The sequence below is a fragment of the Humulus lupulus genome, chromosome 8, assembly GCF_963169125.1.
Source record: "Humulus lupulus chromosome 8, drHumLupu1.1, whole genome shotgun sequence".
NCBI lineage: Eukaryota > Viridiplantae > Streptophyta > Magnoliopsida > Rosales > Cannabaceae > Humulus > Humulus lupulus.
In genome coordinates, this window is record NC_084800.1 from 110675857 (window position 1) to 110696086 (window position 20230).

The window sequence follows — 20230 nt, forward strand, 5'->3', positions numbered from 1 at the left end:
ATTTAGGAGAAATGCAACGGTAACCATAAGTGACTGTTTTAAACGAATTGGATGGGGGAAGGAGTCGATCTTGGGATAAATAGCAAATTGGAGCCTCTTTCTTTTTATTTCGTGTTCTTGGATGAGTCTTTGGTTTCGGGTAAATGAAGATTTAGCTCGAGAAGAGGGAGCTTGATAAGGTATGGCGTATTCGGACCCCCACCAATTCTTCTCGGAACACTGGGACATCTAACAATAAAGACAAAGGTGAGGGCCCATCACTTAAAAAGAAAAGAAAAAAAGAAAAATATATCTCGAAAATAGAGCCAAGATAGGCTCGAATTAACGAGGTGATTATCTCGAAAAAATTGAGCCAGGATAAGCTCGAAGTAATGAGGTGAGCCCAATTGCATTAGGTGGTTAATTTCCATTTTGGGCTATCCAGATTTTTTGGAAAAATGGACAACTACCCAAAAAGGGGGTTATTATCGGTCTGCGTGAGAGAGAAAAAGGAAAACCCTAGTTCTAGTACCTTATTCCTTGGACTACACAAAATCTATTACCTATACCTATTACTGAGAAAAGAAACCATTTTTGTGATAAGTTTTTTTTCTTCAAAAAATCATATCAAACACCCCTTTTTTATTTACATTCTCAAGAACTCCTTAATAACAGCAAGATCAGAAACAAAAGAAAACACGCATACATATGGCATATTGGTGGCAAAAATAGAAAAAGAAGTAGTGAAGAAACTTACACAGAGGTAGTTGATGGTGGAATTACAGTGTGGACTACAGAAACTTGTATAGGGAGATCCTTGGGAACTCATTGTTAAATAGTGGGTAATCAGGGATTGGTATGAAGTCTAGATTTTTCTATTTAGAGGAAAACATATAAATTCTTTGAGTGAAGAAGAAGAATGAAGGAGGAAGGGTTTAAATAGGCAAAAATGTGATAACCTTTGAGCAATCAAGACCCTTAAAATGTATTTGTTTTTAATTTAATGGATCAAGTTTCTGGACGCCAAGAATTCAGCACACGCCCAAGGCAGCCTCCCCATCACTAAATACCTCATAAGGTCAAAACTTGAGACTCACCTCCTACGATGAACTACCTGGGTGAGACCACGTCGCAAGGTTCCTCGCAAGATCCCTCCCTTGCACCAAGGAAGGGGCCTCGCGAAGGAAGGACTCTCGCTCCAAGACAGGATCACACCTCACGAACCTATTAGTTCACACCAAGGAAAAGAGACGTCGCACGGGTCACTACCTCGCACCAAGGGTGGTGCCTCGTGCCAAGAGCGCGCCTCATGCCTGGGAAAGAGCCTCGTGCATGGGGTAGCGTCTCGTTCCCAAGTGGCATCTCGTGCCACAAGAATGCTTCACGTGCAGGGAGCGCATCGCGCCAGGGGGACGTCTCGCGCCTAGGAAGGTGCCTCGCACTAGGAGGGCGCCTCACGCCTGGGAAGGTGCCTCGCGCCAGGAATGCACCTCGCGCCCAGATGGCACCTCATGCTAGGAGCGCGCCTCGCACATGGGCACCATGTCTCACCACATACGTCGTAGGCCTCATTGAAGAGGCCTTATATCCCTCCCGGAAATAAGCGCCACCAATGGGGCACCTCCTTCCCTTTGGGTCTCACAAGATGCAGAGTCAAGGACCTTTTGAACATGTGTTCAGGAAGGTTAGAGAAGACCCCACAACGATTCGGTATGAAATCAGAAGTGGTGGGAACGATGAAGCATGTCATCCATGTTAATATATAAGGATCCCAATACTTGAAGCTCGTAGGAACAAGGTATCTTAGGAGGGTGCGAAACTACGTATGACTCGAAGAGCTCGTACAGGTACAGAATGCACCTACATACCAAGAGGAGTTAGGGTAAGGGCATAACGTCCACGCCAGACAAGTAGCGGCAATACAAGAATGGTACATAGTAAGGACTCCCCCAGCACACCTATGAGGTTCGTACCCGACAAGTAGTGGAGGTACAACATGGTACCAAGGCAATAGTACTTTTGCAAACCCCTGACGCATACTGGAGTCGACCACCACTCCAACACCATTACCACCTACAGCCTGGATATGTAGCTCCTTGTCCCTTCTGGAACACAATGTACCAAGAGCCATTAGAGCTCACCTATAAATAGGACCTCGCTTCATCATTGAAGGGGGTTTTTTGGGAAAATTTTGTAATCTCAGATCATTCTAAGAGAAATACACAAGTTTTCCTCCATTGTTTTTCTGCAACTTTTGTCTAAGTTCACTTAAGCTTTCCAACCTAAGTTCGTTGACGAATTTTACCGTCAACAACGTTTAATCTCGAAAAAAAGGTGGTAACAAACGAAAAAGACATGGGCAAAGAGTATAGTACTTGAGTACTATATTGACACATTCCCAAGCTGACATGTATACCCACTCGAGTGTGGTAGATGGGCACGTTTCCCGAAAGATAAATTCAAAAGTTTCTCTCTCAGGGTTCGAGCAGATACTTTGAAGGGGCAACATCTTACACCCTGAATTTCAATACATATTAAATTGTCTCAAAATGTAAGCTCGAAGAGATAATTGCGTTAAGTTCAAACATGTATATGTTATTAATACTGATGACACACAATCATTATGACCTGGAGTGGAGGTTGACGTCGGAAGATTGGTGGCTGAAGGCATGGACAATATTGCAGGTGTCAGCTCGAAGATTATGGTGTAGGCTTGAAAGCGTGTATTTAAAAGATGCTATGTGGTTACATTTGAGTAATTGATTCCTACATTTGCGAAATTATTTGTACATTAGTTAAGTCAGACTGGTTCTTAAAGGATTGAATATATTCCAAATTTAAAATGTATATTGTTGTAACTTTCCTAAAAATATGAGAAAGAATATCTAAACCCAGTCTATAAAATACTGGGACTATTTCACTTGTAAAGGACAAGAAAAAATCTTGTACTCAAATTGTGTGAAACTGCCTTTAGGCTTTAACGCAGATTATCTACATAATAGTGACTCGTGAACTAGGTAGATTTAACTACTGAACCACGTAAAAAAATCTATCTTCTTTTCTTCCTAATTTGTTTATTGAAGCATAATTTCTCTTGTTTTTAGTTGACGAAAAATATCGTCAACAGAACCAATATTTGATCTGTTAGGAAAGCATGGATTCCATTATTGTAAAACTATGTTCCCAACCATTCAAGATATTGAATCGCCAAAACAAAAGTCACGAGCCTCTTAAGAGACCTTAACAAATGATTAAAAATATCCAATAAACATGAACATAAGTTCATGATAACTCAAGATTTAGTCTGATCTACAAATTTTCATCTATTAAGATATGAATTAAATATTTATGGCAAACGGTAAGTTTATAAAGAAATTAATTCATATCGATCATGTCATATATAATCACTATTATATAAAGTACATTTATCAAGATATCTATCCACATCAGTAATCTGAATCTAGAATACTTGCATCATGTATGCTTAGTAAACCGTACTAGCAATGATTAAATATTATGTCCTTTAAAATGTTCTTGGTCATTTTATTCATTACATATGATCTTAATTCTCTTGTACGCATACAAGATTATATTCTCATAAATGAATATGAAATTTTCTTATATTTATATATAAATTATTCAAACAATAATTATAATATTCAAATATAATAAAAATATACTTTTATTTAAATCAATAAATATGTCTTTTCAGATGCTTTTAAACCAACCCTAACATTATTATCAATGGAAGCTTGTTACAATATAAAGTATTCATTAAATAGGGATATTTTTAAAAAATATGGGATTTTAAAAGATAATATATAAAAATATGGTATTCCCATAAGTTTAACTTTCACATGAATTATTTTTAAAAAGTCATATTTTACATAGATTTTTATGACAATTAAGTTTTAAAAAGATCCATATTTTTGTATGTGTTAATTATGTATCCAACGACAAGAACATTTTATTTTTTATACATAGTTTTTTTAAAAAAACTTAGGTAGCTTTTTTTAATGCACACACATTTATATATACTATATACACGCAACGTACAATAGGTATATTTGTTTAGTTTTATTTATACAATTTATTAATTATTTTTATTAAATTTGTATGATTGTCATATAAATTTCAAATAAATAAATAATATTATATATAAAATAATTACGTAAATATATTAAAAGAAAAATTAAACCAAAACATTGTTTAATATTTTTTAAAATATAAATATAGGGTAAGACTATAGTGCATCCACTTTTTTGGTTGCACCGGTGCTGCCAGTTTGTGTTTTTAGGTTATTTTCTACACCTCAATAATTATTTTTTCTAATTTTTTATATGAATGTGTGCATTGCAGTCATTTAAGACATCATGCAAATTTTTAAGAAATTTTGAATAATTTACAATGTCAAAAACAAAATTCAAACAACTTATTGTGCTTATTTTGTTGTATAAGCGTATAAAATGTAATTGATTGAACATTGTTTTCGGCATTGTAAATCATTAAGAATTTCTTGAAAATTTGCAGGAAGTCTTAAATTACTATAATGTATACCATCATATAAAAAAATTAGAAAAAATTTTATCAAAGTGTAGAAAATACAAACTAGCTGTACTGTAATCTTTTCATATATATATATATATATTAAATATAAATGATAACTTTTAAATAATAATTAAGATCATATATTATTTTTATAATAATATTTAAATTTATATTAATATAAGTGTTGAATACATAGTTTTGTATTAAATATTATTATAATAATAATATTTTATAATATTTAAATTCATATTAATATAATTAATAAAAAATTAGGATTATGTATTATTATCATAATAATATTTTATAACATTTAAATTTATATTAACATAATTATTAAATACCTAGTCGTGTATCATATATTATTATAATAATGATATTTTATAAAATTTAAATTTGAATTATATTAATATAATTATTAAATATGTAGTCTTATATTAAATATTATTATAATAATGATATTTTATAATATTTGAATTTATATTAATATAATTAATAAATATCTATTTTTAATTAGTTTTATAGGTATATTCCATTAAATATTTAGAATATTCTGTTACAGTTAAAAAAAACGGTTAAAATAAAAAATTTATGTCATCTACACACTTTTATATAAAGAGATAACTATATATAGCTTTTTTTTTCTTATACATATATGCGTAGCTTTTATAGTTATATATATAAGCATATATAACTAAATTACTTTATATATACTTTTTTTAATGATGTTGTTTGTATTTTCACCACCGACACGTGGCAATTAGGAGTAATTAGCGACAAGTCATGAAGTTCTCAGAGTGTGAACTCTTCCAAGAAACCCAGTCTGTCCAAGTCGAGGTCTGCCCTCGAGGCGAGGATGTTTACAGGTGAGGTTATGCTCTGAGCACATCCTGAGCCAATCTCCAAGTTGTGGGTGTCTCCAAGTGAGACCACGCCTCGAGGCCTGTCCTCGAGGTGAGGCCACATCTTGAGAGGCTCTCTTCACTCGTCCATCTCTCAGGTCTAAGATTCTAGTCCTCGGAACTGGAGTAGATGCCAGGTGTCAGTCACTACGGGTATGGGCCACCAGAAGATCATTTGATAACTTTTGGTGAGCCTCGATTAGTGGTGTTGAGTTTGTACCCTCGACAATCAGCATTTCCGACAACGCCGCCTAACATGGGCAAATGTGTGCCACACCCTGACAGTCAGAGATATGTTCCCCATAAAGTTGATACAGGCTTTTTACAATGGGCCTCGTGCAATCCGTCAGGGTCATAGTCTCTAACTTAGTGCAGCCCTTTTTGTATTAATTCATATTAATACCCTAAGAAGGAGGATTTTTATTAATGATAGATGATTAATATTAATGACCCCAGCCTCTATAAATAAGGCTGGGGTATCTCCTTGTAAATGGTTCAGAATTTTAGAGAGAGAAACTATGTAACTCAGTGCAATATATACGTTGTCTGAGAACCATCATTGAAGCTTGCTCAAAGAAGCTTCTAGCTCACTAAATATCTGAGACTCGTGGACAAGTATTATGAGGAGGAATATCCTCAACCCATGGACACAGAGGAGACGCCAGAAGTATTGGCGCTTCACGATCAAGTGGCCACCCAACAATAGAAACTCAACACCCAGGAGGGCAATATCACCGCCCTACAGGAGATGGTTAACGCCATGAGGGCTACTCTGGTGGCCCAAGGGCTGCGGGTGGACCCCACGGCGAAGTACCAACTAGGAAACCAGCTGATGTGCCACCTATTGACCTAGCCGGTGTGCCTCCCGAGCACCCGGCTGACGTGGTGCGAGATCCGCCAGTTGGTGTTCCCCTCGTGCTCCCAGCTGGAGTTGGAGCCCCACTTGTGCCACAAGATCGTGGCAAGGGTAAGGTCGACGACAATCCTGCTCCTAAGCAAAAGAAGGTTCATTAGAACCTCGAAGACAACCATGCCTCGAGGCCAGCTAGTAAGGGTAAAGGCCTATGTGCCCAAGGACACCACTAGGCCGTCAACTCTCGTGGTGCCCAGGGCGTTTCGCTAAAGCGTGTCAATACATATCGCATGAGGCCTGGAGGTGGTGTCCCCCCAGCACCTCGCCAACACCACAGGAGCAGTGGCCAAGGACCCAATAGGCGAAACACCTTCACTAATCGAGAACTCGGCATCAGTATCTCGTTTAAAAATGAAATCATTGAATTCGATGAGAAAACGGAAGTAGCATACCCTGAGGGCAGTGGTTCATACCGAGGATAAACTGACCTACAAGACGGTCTGAATGCTTGTAGGTGTAACAAGGCTTTTGGTCGCAAAATCGAGATAAGGGACCAGTCAGACCTCAAGGACAATCTCAATGCCCAAAAGAGGGATAACCCGGCACAAAGTGGCAACTAAGATCGCGACCCCCTCCGCGCATAGTTAGAGAGCTTGCAGAGGATAATGCTCATAATGGCCCAACGGTAGGGCCATGACTCCAACTCAGAGGACGAGGATGGGGAGCCATGTGCTCCTCACATTGTAGAAGCCCCATTACTGTGACGCTTTAAGATTCCTACAATCATGTCCTATGATGGCAGTACGGATCCCATTGACCACCTCTTAAAGTTCAATGGGTTGATATCGGTGCATCGCGTCTCCAAAGAATCCAAGTATCATTTGTTCCAGATAACCTTGACGGGACCACCAGATGAATGGTTCAGGAAATAGAGGTCGGGATCCATTCATTTGTGGCACCAGCTGCCATCTTCATTTTGAAGGAAATTCATAGTGTCTTGGAAGGTGAGCTTTGAGGTCAACGCTTTGGCCAACATAAAGCAAGGACCATTCCCCTAAAAGCTTACATCAAACACTTCAAGGAGGAAGCTGTGAGGACCAGGATGGTTGACAACGGCCAGCAGCTGATGGCCTTACAAGCCAGTATCCGCGTAGGGTCTCTGTTATGGGATGACCTTCAGCAGAGAAGATGTCGAACGCTCGACGACTTCATTCGCTGAGCACAAGAATATATTTGCTGGGAAGATGCCTAGATCAGAGCATTTGTGGGGCCCATCACCTTTCCCGCTCCGAAGACGTCAAGCCTCGTGGCCTCAAGGACCCAGTATCCACCCTATGCTCATGTCCAACCAAGCGTGGTGGGAGCTCAATTCAGTCCAATTTTCCTACCAACTGGCTTTAGTGTCGTGCCACCCGCTGATTGCAGTGCCGCTCCGATGGGATATGGAGCAATGCCCAGTGGGTATAGTGCTTATCAACCTGCATTCAGTTCTGGAGTTGCTGCTCCATCCCAGTCAGCCGGGTCCCTAGGAGCAGTAGGCACGAGGGCAAAGGCAAGGGCAGAAAGCCCAAGGGAAATGGGACAGTGCATACGAGATAGGGAACTGCCCCAACGAGAAGTACGTTTTGTAGTACTCCAAGTACACTAACTTAGTGAACTCTTGGGAGAACATCTTTATGGCCCAGAACAGCACGTCCATTAATGAAAGCAACAGTCCATTCAGAGAGACATGGAAAGGCGAGATCCTAACAAATTTTGTTGTTTTCATAATGATGTGGGACACCACACCAATGAGTGCTCCCAACTTAAGGATGAGATCAAAAACCTCATCAAATTGGGACACCTTCATCAATATGCATGGGATGGAGCATGCCAGGCTCATGCTCCGGTCGTGGTAACCCCCGTACAGTCTACAGCCCCCCAAGCTCTAGGTACGATACTCGCAGTTCCACAACAACAGACAGTCCACGAACCTCCCCCAGTGAATGGGTGTGAGGGGATCATCTCCAAAGGGCCCCAATTGGGGTGTACCTCCAGAGGCTCACAAAATATGTACGTGCATGCCTTAAACCATGATGATGAAGTGTTGGCATTAGCTCAATTGCATGCCCAGGATGACCGACCAAGTCATCACATTCTCTGAGGATGACGCTCAGAGAGTGCACTTTCCATACCCCGATCCTTTGGTGATCAAGAGCCAAGTTTCCAATAATATGGTGGCTCGAATCCTAGTGGACAACGGGAGTTCGGTGAACATCCTGTTCAAGTCAGCCTATGAGAAGATCGGGCTGACCACAAGCAACTTGTCCCCGTGCACCTCGACTCTATATGGGTTCTTGGGGGAAGGTCTCATACTGATGGGCCAGATCAAGCTTCTCATGATGCTTGGAGAGGTTCCTCACCAAGCTTTTAAGTATTGCACCTTCATCGTGGTGCATTGCTCCTCGGTGTATAATTCCATCTTGGGGCGGAACCTGGTGGAGTTCAGGGCAGTCACCTCCATTCGGCATATGTGCATGAAGTTCCACATGGACTCAGGGAATAGCACAGTCCGAGGATACCAAAAAGACGCGAGGCAATGCTACAATGTGTCCCTCAGACAACCAGTAATGGTGGTCGAGGTGTTGGCTCCTGAGCAGCCCCTTCCCAAGGAGGTGGAGGGGCATGTTGTTCGGGTATATGAAACCAATGAATTAGACCTGCATGTTCAGGAAGAGAGGGATATCAAGCCCATGGAGGAAGTCGAGGAAGTGGCTCACAATGCCTCCATCCCCAAAAGGAAGACTAAGGTCGAAGAGAATTTGAAGGCAGAAGTCTGAGAATCACTGGTGGGCTTTCTCTGGGGAAATTTGGATGTTTTTGCTTGGTCTCACTCTGACATGACTAGCATTGACCCAAATATCATTTGTCATGCCTTGAATGTCAATCTGAACGTCGCTCTGATTCAGGAAAAGTGGAGAACATTTTACCAGACCAGGGAGGAAGCCTTAAAGGCGGAGGTAGATAAGCTACTCGCAAATAGATTCACTCGAGATGCCCAATACCCCAAGTGAGTATCCAATTTGGTCCTCGTGCCCAAGCCAAATAGCACATGGAGGACCTGCATAAACTTTTCTGAACTCAGCAAGGCTTGCCCTAAAGACTGTTTCCCGCTGCCGAAAGTAGATCAAATGGTTGATACCACCTCCGAGTATGAGCTCTTGTCCTTCATAGACGCGTACTCGGGCTATAACCAGATTTCCATGCATGTCCCAGATCAAGAACACATCAGCTTCTGAACTAATAAAGGAGTTTACTGCTATAAAGCGATGCCCTTCGAGTTGAAAAATGTTGGCGCCACCTACCAAAGGCTAGTGAACCGTATGTTCAAGGAATAGTTGGAACATAAAATGGAGGTTTATGTAGATGACATGCTAGTCAAGTCTAGAACAGCTCCCGATCACATAAAGGACCTAGTAAAAGTATTTTCGATACTTCACAGGTTTGGGATGAAACTGAATCCCCAGAAGTGCACTTTTGGAGTTGCCTCTGGGAAGTTCCTGAGCTTTATTGTCAGTGCTCGAGGGATATAGGCAAACCCCGAGAAGATCAAAGTGTTGGGCGATATTCCATCCTCCAAAAGCATAAGCATGTTTAGAGCCTCACCAGGAGGATCGCCGCCCTGAGTCGCTTTGTTTCCAAGGCAATTGACAAGTGCATCCCGTTCTTCAACATACTACAAGGAGGTCAGAGGTTTGAATGGACGGAGGAGTGCGAACAGGCGTTCCAACAACAAAAGGCGCATATGGCAAACCCACCTATCTTTTCGAAGCTCGTAGATGGAGAGCCCCTCCTGCTCTACATAGATATCTCAGAGAATGCCATTTAGGGGTGTTCATTGGATCATATCCAATGTTTTTAGGCCTATCCGATCTGATCAAATTATCCATTGGATGTTGAATTTTTACAACCGATCTAATCCAATTAACTTGTCTCAACTGATCTGATCCAAATATCCATTGGATTGGATCGGTTTTATCCATTGGACGTGTTTCGTTGCTTATGTATTTGATCAGATTGGATCCATCCAATATTTTTTAGCATTTATGTAGCTTAATTTGTTCAAATAATTCATAATATTATAAATACAAACACTAATTTGTTCAAAATAATACAACACCATACAAAAATAACATAAATTATAAGCATAATCCTAAATAAATAAATAAATAAATTTTGAAAATATATATACAATTGGATCGATTCAGTTTTATTGGATTTTTTCATATATCATCCAATAATCGATTTGATCCAATTTGGGTCTTAAAAATTCAATCCGATCTGATCCAATCATAATTGGATATCCAATTTTCGGTGGTCGGTTATAATTGGATCGATCAGTTTTCAATTGGATTGGATGATTTTTGCACACCCCTAATACCATTAGTGCCACCTTAGTACACGAGGAAGGCCGTGTCCAACACCCCGTGTACAATGTGAGCAAGAGACGCCTTGGAGCGAAGTCCAGATACCCACTCATGGAGAAGCTGGCCTTTTATTTTGCCTAAAGGTAGCTTCTCGAAAGCTAAGGCCCTATTTCGAGGCGCATCCCATCAAGGTCCTCACAAACCATCCTTTGCGAAAGGTCCTCCAAAAGCTGGAGCCATCTGGGAGACTTCTCAAGTGGTCGGTCAAAATTAGTCAGATTGACATCACTTATCACCCGAGGACCGCCATAAAGGGGTAGGCGCTGATAGATTCCATTGCTGAGTGCACTGGAAACCACGAGAGACCTGGGGACGCCCTGGTGGTTGGGCCCACTTGGAAGTTATATGCAGATGGATCGTCGAATGAAAATGGCATCGGAACAGGCCTCATTTTGGTATCCCCCGAGAGGCACACGATTCACAGTGCTTTGAGATTTGGTTTTGATGCCTCAAACAACGAAGTTATAAGGTACTCATTGTTGGGCTCTGAGTAGCACTTGAGCTCAAGGCTGAGAGCCTCAAGATTTTCAGTGACTCGTAGCTTGTAGTTAATCAGGTACTCGGGGAGTACCAAGCTCAGGGGACAAATATGGCTGCTTACTTGGTGAGGGCCCAAGAAATGCTACACAACTTCAAAAAATTCACCATTCAACAAGTGCCACGGGAACAAAACTCTAACATTGATGCCCTGGCCAAGCTCGCAACCACTGGGGATGTTGAACTGATTAATGTAGTCCCCATTGACTGCCCCGAGCATCTCAGCTCTCGGGGAAGTGGAAGCAGTCCAACCCCAGGACAATTGGTTAGAGCCCATAGTGAAATATCTTGTCTCCGACGAGTTACCGCAGGACAAGAAAGTAGCTCAAAAGCTACTTTACCAGGCGCCTCGGTATGTCATCATGAACAGTAAACTGTATAGGCAAGGATATTCATTGCCCTTGCTCTGATGTGTGTCCATGCCAGAAGTCGGTTTGATACTCCGAAAAATGCATGAGGGCTTTTCCAGGGACCTCACTGGGGGGTAGAGCCTCACAAGAAGATCTTGAGACAAGGATACTTTTGGCCCACCATGAAGGGAGACACGATGGACTATGTCAAGAAGTGTAACAAGTGTCAATGTTTCGCTAATATACCTCTAGCTCCTCCAAATGAGCTCACCTAGATGAATAGTCCTTGGCCCTTTGCGGTTTGGGGCATTGACCTTATCAGGTTATTACCCACGGTAAAAGGAGGAGTGAAGTATGCAATAGTGGCGGTTGATTACTTCACAAAGTGGGTTGAGGCCAAGCCACTCGCTACAATCACATCTAAGGAAGCACTAGACTTCGTCATCAAGAACATCGTTTGTCGCTACGGGCTCCCGAGGAAGATAGTCTCTGATAATAGCTTGCAGTTTGACAATGAGGTGTTCACAGACTTCTGTCAACGGCGTGGGATTATGAAGAGCTTTTCCTTTGTGGCCCACCAGTAGGCAAATGGGCAAGTGGAAGCAGTCAACAAGACGCTCAAAGCCACCTTGAAGAAAAGGATTGAACAAGTGAAAGGCGCTTGGCCCGAGGAGCTACCTAGGGCATTATGGAGTTACCGCACCACTGGAAGGACCTCCACGGGCTACTCGCCATTGTCTATGGCCTATAGGTATGAGGCCATGCTCCCTGTTGAAGCAGCAATCTTCATGTGCTGACGGGGTATGTATGATCCGACTACAAACCATGCTTTACTCTGAGAGTCCCTAAACCTTGTGGAGGAGCTTCGTGAAGCTTCTCATCTTCGAGTAGCGTCTGACCAACAGAAAGCAGCTAGATATTTCAACACTAAAGTGAAGGATATAAATGTTGGGGTTGGGGATCTGGTGTTGTGAAGAGTTCTTAGCCACCCGAGACCCCAATGCGGGAGTGCTGGGACCTAACTGGGAAAGCCCATACCATGTTGAGAGTGTTGTATGTCCAGGGACATACAAATTAGCCTGACTAAGTGGGGAATTGATACCCCATGCCTGGAATGTTGAGAATCTTCCCCGGTATTACCAGTGATATGAGCAATAAATTCATTAAATTTTGTAATCTCCTTGTAGCCTCCGAGCACAGTTAATGGAAATCGTGTAAGAAAAATACGGTAATTTTTTTTGAGATTCTGCTTATATTTGTTAGTTTCCTTTATTTTGTATGTACTACTCGTAGAGCACCTGCTCACTAGCCTGGACAAGTGAACGCGAACTAGTCTCTGATCACTTGGGGGGCGTGGAGTTAGGGTAGCCTCGTAGAGTACCACACCTCGCAAAGGATGACCTAGGAAACTAAGCTTGTCAAAAACGGTGTAGGCTTAGCGTCGATACCTCGAAATAGAAAGACCTAGGAAACTAAGAAATCTTGAGTCTGCGACCTAAGAAACCAGGCTTGTTCAGAGCAGGGTAGGCTCAGCGTCTAGAGACTAAAGACTAGGAATCCTAGCAGCACGAGAACAGACTTACGTCACCTCCCATGGAAACTGCACCCAAGGAGCACTGAACAAGTCTCTTGATCTCGAGATGCAAATGGAAGACCAAGTCCTCTGTACTTTATTCTAAGGCATGGACTTGGGTTACCTCCCACGGATGTTGTGCTCGAGGATCATTGACCAAGTCCCCAATTATCTGATGACCAAGAAAGAATAGCATCAGGAAGTCGATGACTTGGGAAGCTAAGCTAGTCAACGGGTGAAGCATCCCTAATGTCATGAGACCCTATAGCTAACTGGACTGGGAAATACCCAGTGCCAATGAGATCAAAGTAATGCAAGATTGGATTTAGCATATTCTCCCAAGGACAGTGCATGCCCAAGGAGTAATAACCAAGTCCCAATCCTCGAGATATGAACGGAAGCCTGAGTCATCTATATTCAGGCACAAGCCTAAGTCGCCTAAGACTTAAGTAGAATACTCTAGGGAACTTGGACTTAGGGTTACCTTCCATGAATTCTGTGCCCGAGAAGTAATAACTAAGTCCCTCAATCTCGAGATATGAATTGGTGCCCGAGTCAATTGCACTCGAAGTCAGGAGTGGACCCTAGGAGTAAAAAAACCCAAGTTGTGCGAGAACGGGCTTAGGTCACCTCCCGTGGACATTGTATCCAAGGAGCACTGACCTAGTCCTACGATATTGAGATGCGAGTGGAAGCCCGAGTCATTGGCACTCGGACCCTAAGACAACATCTCGCACAGGGACCCCGCTATTGCTTGGAGGAGCTCCACGGTGAGCGGAGCAGTCTTCCTTCCTACTCTCGACACGAGGAGAGGCTTCAGCTCCTCACGAATGGGAGGAGCAACATAATCCTGCGGTTGGTCCTCGCACAAGAACTCAGCAAGGAGTTTGAAGTCCTCACTGCCCTCGTCAATACGAGCGTTGTAGTACTCAACGACCTATTTGTGCTTCTTGAAGCCTTCCCCATCATAATGCTCCGGGAAGATTACCAGTCGAGGCGCTCTAACCGGAGGAGAGTCGGACACCTTTTAAGGGAGTTCCTTGCCCTTCTTAGAAGAGGATCCCCAGTCTTGAGGGGGGAAACCTTGAGGTCAATGACCTCACCAGGAGCCACTGTCCTCGGGGTGAGGACCAGTGGAGCAACTGCAGGAGCTACTGTGGCCACCGGGGTGGAGGCATTGCTTCCAGAGGCATGGATACTATGGTTGATGCCACTGGGAGGTCTATCTGAAAGGTCTCGACACCATCTAACACTTTGATCGGACCAATTCGGACAGGCCCATGCTTTTTGTACAAAGGAACAAACTGTTTAAACCCTCATAAGGGAAGGAAAACAATGAAAATAAGTAAAAACGCATGCGAGACTAAGTATAAATCTCCTTGGGAGCCCCACCGCGATCAGGCTCCTCCGAGTGAAGGACAGAATGGGCAAATTCATGGATGATTTGATCCTTATCTTGCGTCAGATTGGTCTCGTACTGACAAAACCAAGTGGCATACATATTCATCACCTCGTCCAAAGGCACGAAACCTTGGGGGTGTCTCTTCCTGCTTAGATTGTAGAAGAATTCGTCAATGAGGTCCTAATAGTCTTGGTACTCCTCCTTGAACCAACGATGTCCCAAGATTTTCTCACACTCATAGAGTGAGAGTGAAAATAAAGAATGGTTGGGATTAGTTCCCTCCCCTACGTGGTTAGCATAATGAAGAACAGTTGGGGATTTACCTTGAGGCATGGAAGATAACTCAATCCCTACCTCGAGCTTCGCCTCGAGCTCTTCATCTTCCTTTGCCTCTGTGGTGGCCTTGATGGTGTGGACGCTCTCTGCATGTTCTTTATGAAGGTGTTGCGTATATTCAATTTGCACCTTAGTCGCTGTAACGCCCTACTTCCTTAGAGTCGTTACTAAGTGAGTTTAAAACGTGCAATTAACTCGCTAATCGAGGTTTTAAGACAAAAGTGTAGCTAATTCATAAACAAAGTCTCATAATTTAAAAAAAAAAAAGTCTCATAATTTAAAAATATATCCATTCATTGAAAACTATATAGCGTTTTACATTTGTGATCCCAAAATACTATTTAGAATAATTTACAACTCAAAAATATAATTAAAGTCGACTAAACGACAAAATGAGGTTTAATACAAGCGTCTCCCAAAAATACCCCTGGCCGTGGCAGCCAGGCAGGCCAAACATGTACGCATCGCCTCACGCTCTCCATACTCATGGTTAGTCGACTTACCCCTTGCCCTTACCTACACCATAGAGCACCCGTGAGCCGAAGCCCAGCAAGAAAACTCACACAAGCAAATAACATATGCATATCTTTCATTCAACATATACTCAAACTATCAACAGGCTAAACACATACGGCTATGCCGTCCCAGGTGCTTTACCAGGTCCTGGGGTCGCGGTCTACACTGTGAGGATATCTTAGGTATCCTATAGGGTCTTGCCCTGGCAACTCACACTCTGTGTGCTAAACGCTGCTCCCAGCCCCTTGCCGTACTCAGCCCTCCCGTACTCGGCCCTGCCGTTCTCGGCCTTCGCTATTCCCCGCTCTTGCCACTCACTTACATATATGCATACATAGCATAATTAAACAAATACTTAAACATATATAAACATAATCAATGGGGCTACGCCCTGCAACACAATGATATAGGGTCGTGCCCTGCTCTATAGGTATAAGAGTTTTCTTACTTGTGTCCCGAGCTTTCCAAGACCGGATGTCCTGAGCACAGTCCCCTAGTCTGAGCCTCGCTAAAAACCTAGTCACAATGCACAACTAACACTCTCGTTACTAACAAATTTATAATTGTACCCCAGAACCAATCCCGTGCTCTCGGGACCTCCCGTTTCCCCACACAAGGTAACGAAAGAGTCCCCCGAGCCCCTTGAGCCAAAACCCTAAAAACACAAATTCCCATCCCTTGAAATTGGCCTAGCGCTGCGACACAGCCCTATAGGGGCCGCGGCGCCCAGCAAGCCTCCCCTGTCTATATTTAACCCAGCGTCGCGACACGAAAGAACAGGGCCACAACACTCATACGTGAACTCAGAAAACTGGGTTTTTCCCAACATTTCTCTCGAGCCAAAACTCATCCCAATCACCACCAAAGTACACCCAAGCCCCAATTCGGCCTAAAACCCCAATTAAACAGTATAGCAACCCATAAACACCAGAAACACACTCAAATACACAATTAAACCCAAGAATCACCTAGTGGTTTAAAACTCCCCAAACTTAAACCACACTTTACAAAACTTAAACCACAAACCATAAAACTTAAACCATATCAAAATATAAACCTCAGAAATGCATGGAACTCTTACCTCAAGTAGAAATTCGATCTTGAGCTGCTTTCCCAATCCAATTCCAAGCCCAAATCCACTAATCCTAAGCTGAACTTCACTCCAATAACCCACAAGATAAAACACAATTCAGCTTTCAAACCATAACATTCTTGATTGAATTCCACAAGATAACCACTTAAAATCCTTACCTTAAATATGTAGAACAGCCTCTAGCTTCCTTGGCTTGATTCCCCACTTGATCCCACAAAAATCAGAAGTCCTTCCTTTTTGGTTTCTGGTTCTCTCTAGAGCTCCCAAGAACAACCCATGTATAATCCAAAATGAGAGAAACGTACCAAACCTCTCCTCAGCCAAAGCCTATCTACTACCTAAGCCAAATGACCCAATTGCCCTCCCTTCTAACTTAGATTCTAACTAATCCTCCAGGGCAGCCTAGACTTTTCCTTAACCTCTTGCAAGAATGCCACATTCCCACTTATAACAACTATCCTCAAGAGTTAATTATAGTTACCCAAGTTACCAAAGTGCCACTAACCACTAATTATGTCCACCGGTGACTATCTGGCTAAACTGCTCCCTAGGAGTGTCTCAGACCGTGCAACACAATTATATCACCACTCACATGTGGTATCAATCACACTATATACATACATTGCATTTATGCCCTCAGCGGACTAAAATTACAAATATGCCCCTAACAACCAAATGGGGCCCACAAGCATATTTAATTCACCTAAACATGCATTTTCTAATCACATATTCATCAAATTCACATATTAACAAAATAAATAAATTATTGCCCTCCCGACACGCTAATCAAGGCCCTAAGCCTTATTAGCAAATTTGGGACGCTACAATAGCCATGTATTCTGTGTGGAGTCTCGCCTTGTGACGCGATTGCTTCGAGTCCCGAAATCTGGTGAGGACCACCGGGCTTATACTCTGCCCCTCTTGAAATAGCCAATACTACTTGAGGTGGGCATCAGTGATGAGGATGGTGAGGTCCAACTCCTCATCGCAAAGGTTGTTCATCGCTTTATCCCTTTCGTCGAAAGAATCCACGAAAGGTGCATGGCGAAAGGGACCTAAAATGAAATGTTTCAAGACTAAGGATCAGTTACGGGCGGAACACTATTAGACGAAATGACTCGAGGACAAAATCGCTTATGATAAATCTTGAATAAAGAGTTATTTCATGTGCTTTTGAACTTATAATTGTGGAAAAATCGTGGGTGATGTTAGTTTATTTTTAGCTTTTGTAGCTAGCTTTGGTGTTTTTATGATCTTAGTTAAGTTTAGTTATTTTTGTAGTTTTTAATAGCTAATGGGTTGAAGATAATAGTTTCATGGATAGATATTTGTACAAAGAATAAACTAACATATGATACTATCTAAGTTGAACTTTGATGGCTGAATTAGCATGTTTGCAGCAGCAAAGCAGATTTTTCTATAGCATTTTGTTCAGGCAGCTTTTGGACACCTAGGCATACTTGGAAAGTCAATGGGTGAGCTGGAATAGTGGCTGAGGTGGCAAGTACAGAAAGCATGAGTCAAAAATTGGGAGTAAATGTCAAAATAAAAAGGAGACCCACGTACATACCAAAATGAGGGGCAATATTGTACTTACATGGCCAAATCGGGAAACCTAGATTATACTTAGAGATGTTCAGCCGCATATTGAGGAAAAACAACCATTTTTGGAAAATAAAAACAGCAAGAAAGAAGGAAGGAAAACCCAAGAATCAGCCAAGAAAGAAGGAGGACGAAAAAGAGAAGCTCAAGCATCATTTGGATTTGTTTTTTCTTCTATTTCTAAACTTCATTTTATATTTCCTAGTTGATTTCTACTCTGAATATTTATGGGTTGTATTGATTGTGGATTAATGTTTCTTAACTCAGCCATGAACTAATTTTTGTGTGGCTTGAATTGTTGATGAACCCTATGTTATAGTGTAGTAATTTCTTGCACCTTATTTTAGTGAAATCTCTCTTGTTCATTCAAGTGTGCTTATTATTAATCTCTTGTTGTTGTTTGGCCAGCAATGGCAAGATATTTAATTATGTTTAATGCTGGAAAGATTAAATGTAATGGGAAGAACATGGATGACACAAGCCATAATCTAGGTTAGATTATGTTAGTAAGTAACATCGGGATGTGTTATTTTCCCTGTGTAACTTTTAAGAATTGAACCTTGAATTACACTCTTAAATCTGATTGGGCATAGGAATATGTTTAGTTAGGTAAAAGAATTAATATCATAAAATTTGGGAAAGTTTTATGATTGTTTATTGAATTCTTGTTAACTTGAGAGTTTTGCTAAAATATTGCTGTCGCAATCTGTTCAGGATAACTAACATAGGGGGAATCAATACTTTAAGTCCATTTCACAATCCACAAATTTCTTTCAATTTTTTTGTTTAGAGTTCAGTTTTAATTTCAGTATTTCTATCTCTTTAATATTTTGTTTAGCCTATATACGACACATTTGATTTTTAATACTTTTAAGTTGTTTAGTAATTATTTTGCTTATTTTTCTATTTTGCAATCCTTGTGGAGACGATCTACTTATCATTGTATTACTTGTGTGATTACGTGCACTTGCATTTTTAAATCAAATATTATTTTTCACATCAAGTTTTTGGCGTCGTTGCCAGGGATTAGAACTAGAAATTTGTGTAATATCAATTACTTGCAATTTAAATTTTTTTTTTATTGTTCTAACCTTGTTTGCTTGCTCTTGTGTTTTCTCAGGTGATCTACTGTATGAACGAGCAAGAAGACATTGAACTAGGTCCTATTGACCCTGAGATTGAATGAACAGTTAGAAGAAGATTAAGGGTACAACGAATTCAAATTCACCTTGCTATGGCTCAAGAAGGTGAAGGGGTTGAGGAAATTAGAGCCCAACCTATGCTTAATGCGACTAAGGAAGTTGTTAATGAAGCCACCAATGCTAATAATGTCGCTAACGCGATTGCTATGGCCAATGATAGAGAAAGAGCCATAAGGGAGTATGTTGCCCCAATGTTTAATGAGCTGAATACTGGTATTGTTAAGCCCGAAATTCAAGCTGCTCAGTTTGAGTTGAATCCCATGATGTTCCAAATGTTGCAGACAGTGGGTCAATTTAGTGGGCTGCCTACTGAAGATCCTCATCTCCATCTTCATTCATTTTTGGAGGTGAGCGATTCATTCAAGTTGCAAGGCATTACTAAAGAGTCCTTGGGGTAGAAATTGTTTCCTTTTTCTCTACAGGACAGAGCTAGAGCTTGGCTCAATACACTTCCTCCTAACTCGATGACTATATGGAATGAGTTCGCTGAAAAATACTTGATGAAGTACTTTCCTCCTACCAAAAATGCCAAGTTTCGCAATGAAATCATGTCTTTTCAGTAGCTGGAAGATGAATCCTTTGTGAAGCCTGGGAGAGGTTCAAAGAGTTATTGAGGAAGTGCCCACACCATGGGATTTTTCATTGTATACGAATGGAAATATTCTATAATGGGCTCAATTCTTCCACTCGCATGGTGTGGATGCTTTAGCTAATGGGGCTATTCTCTTTAATTCCTACCATGAAGCCTATAAGATTTTGGAAAGGATTGCAAGCAACAATTACCAATGGTCCAATTCTAGAGCCTCTATAAGTCGAAAAGTGGCTGGTGTACTTGAAGTGGATGCGTTGACAGCTTTGACCGCTCAAGTTTCAT

The 20230-nt window shown here is 41.5% G+C and overlaps 1 non-coding gene across 1 annotated transcript; it reads right to left on the reverse strand.

Annotated features, from left to right (window-relative positions):
• Nucleotides 1–19886: 19886 nt before the first annotated feature.
• LOC133799064 (small nucleolar RNA R71) lies at nucleotides 19887–19992 on the reverse strand. The gene has a single exon (XR_009876270.1). It is a non-coding gene; the product is annotated as a small nucleolar RNA R71 (small nucleolar RNA).
• Nucleotides 19993–20230: the final 238 nt, after the last annotated feature.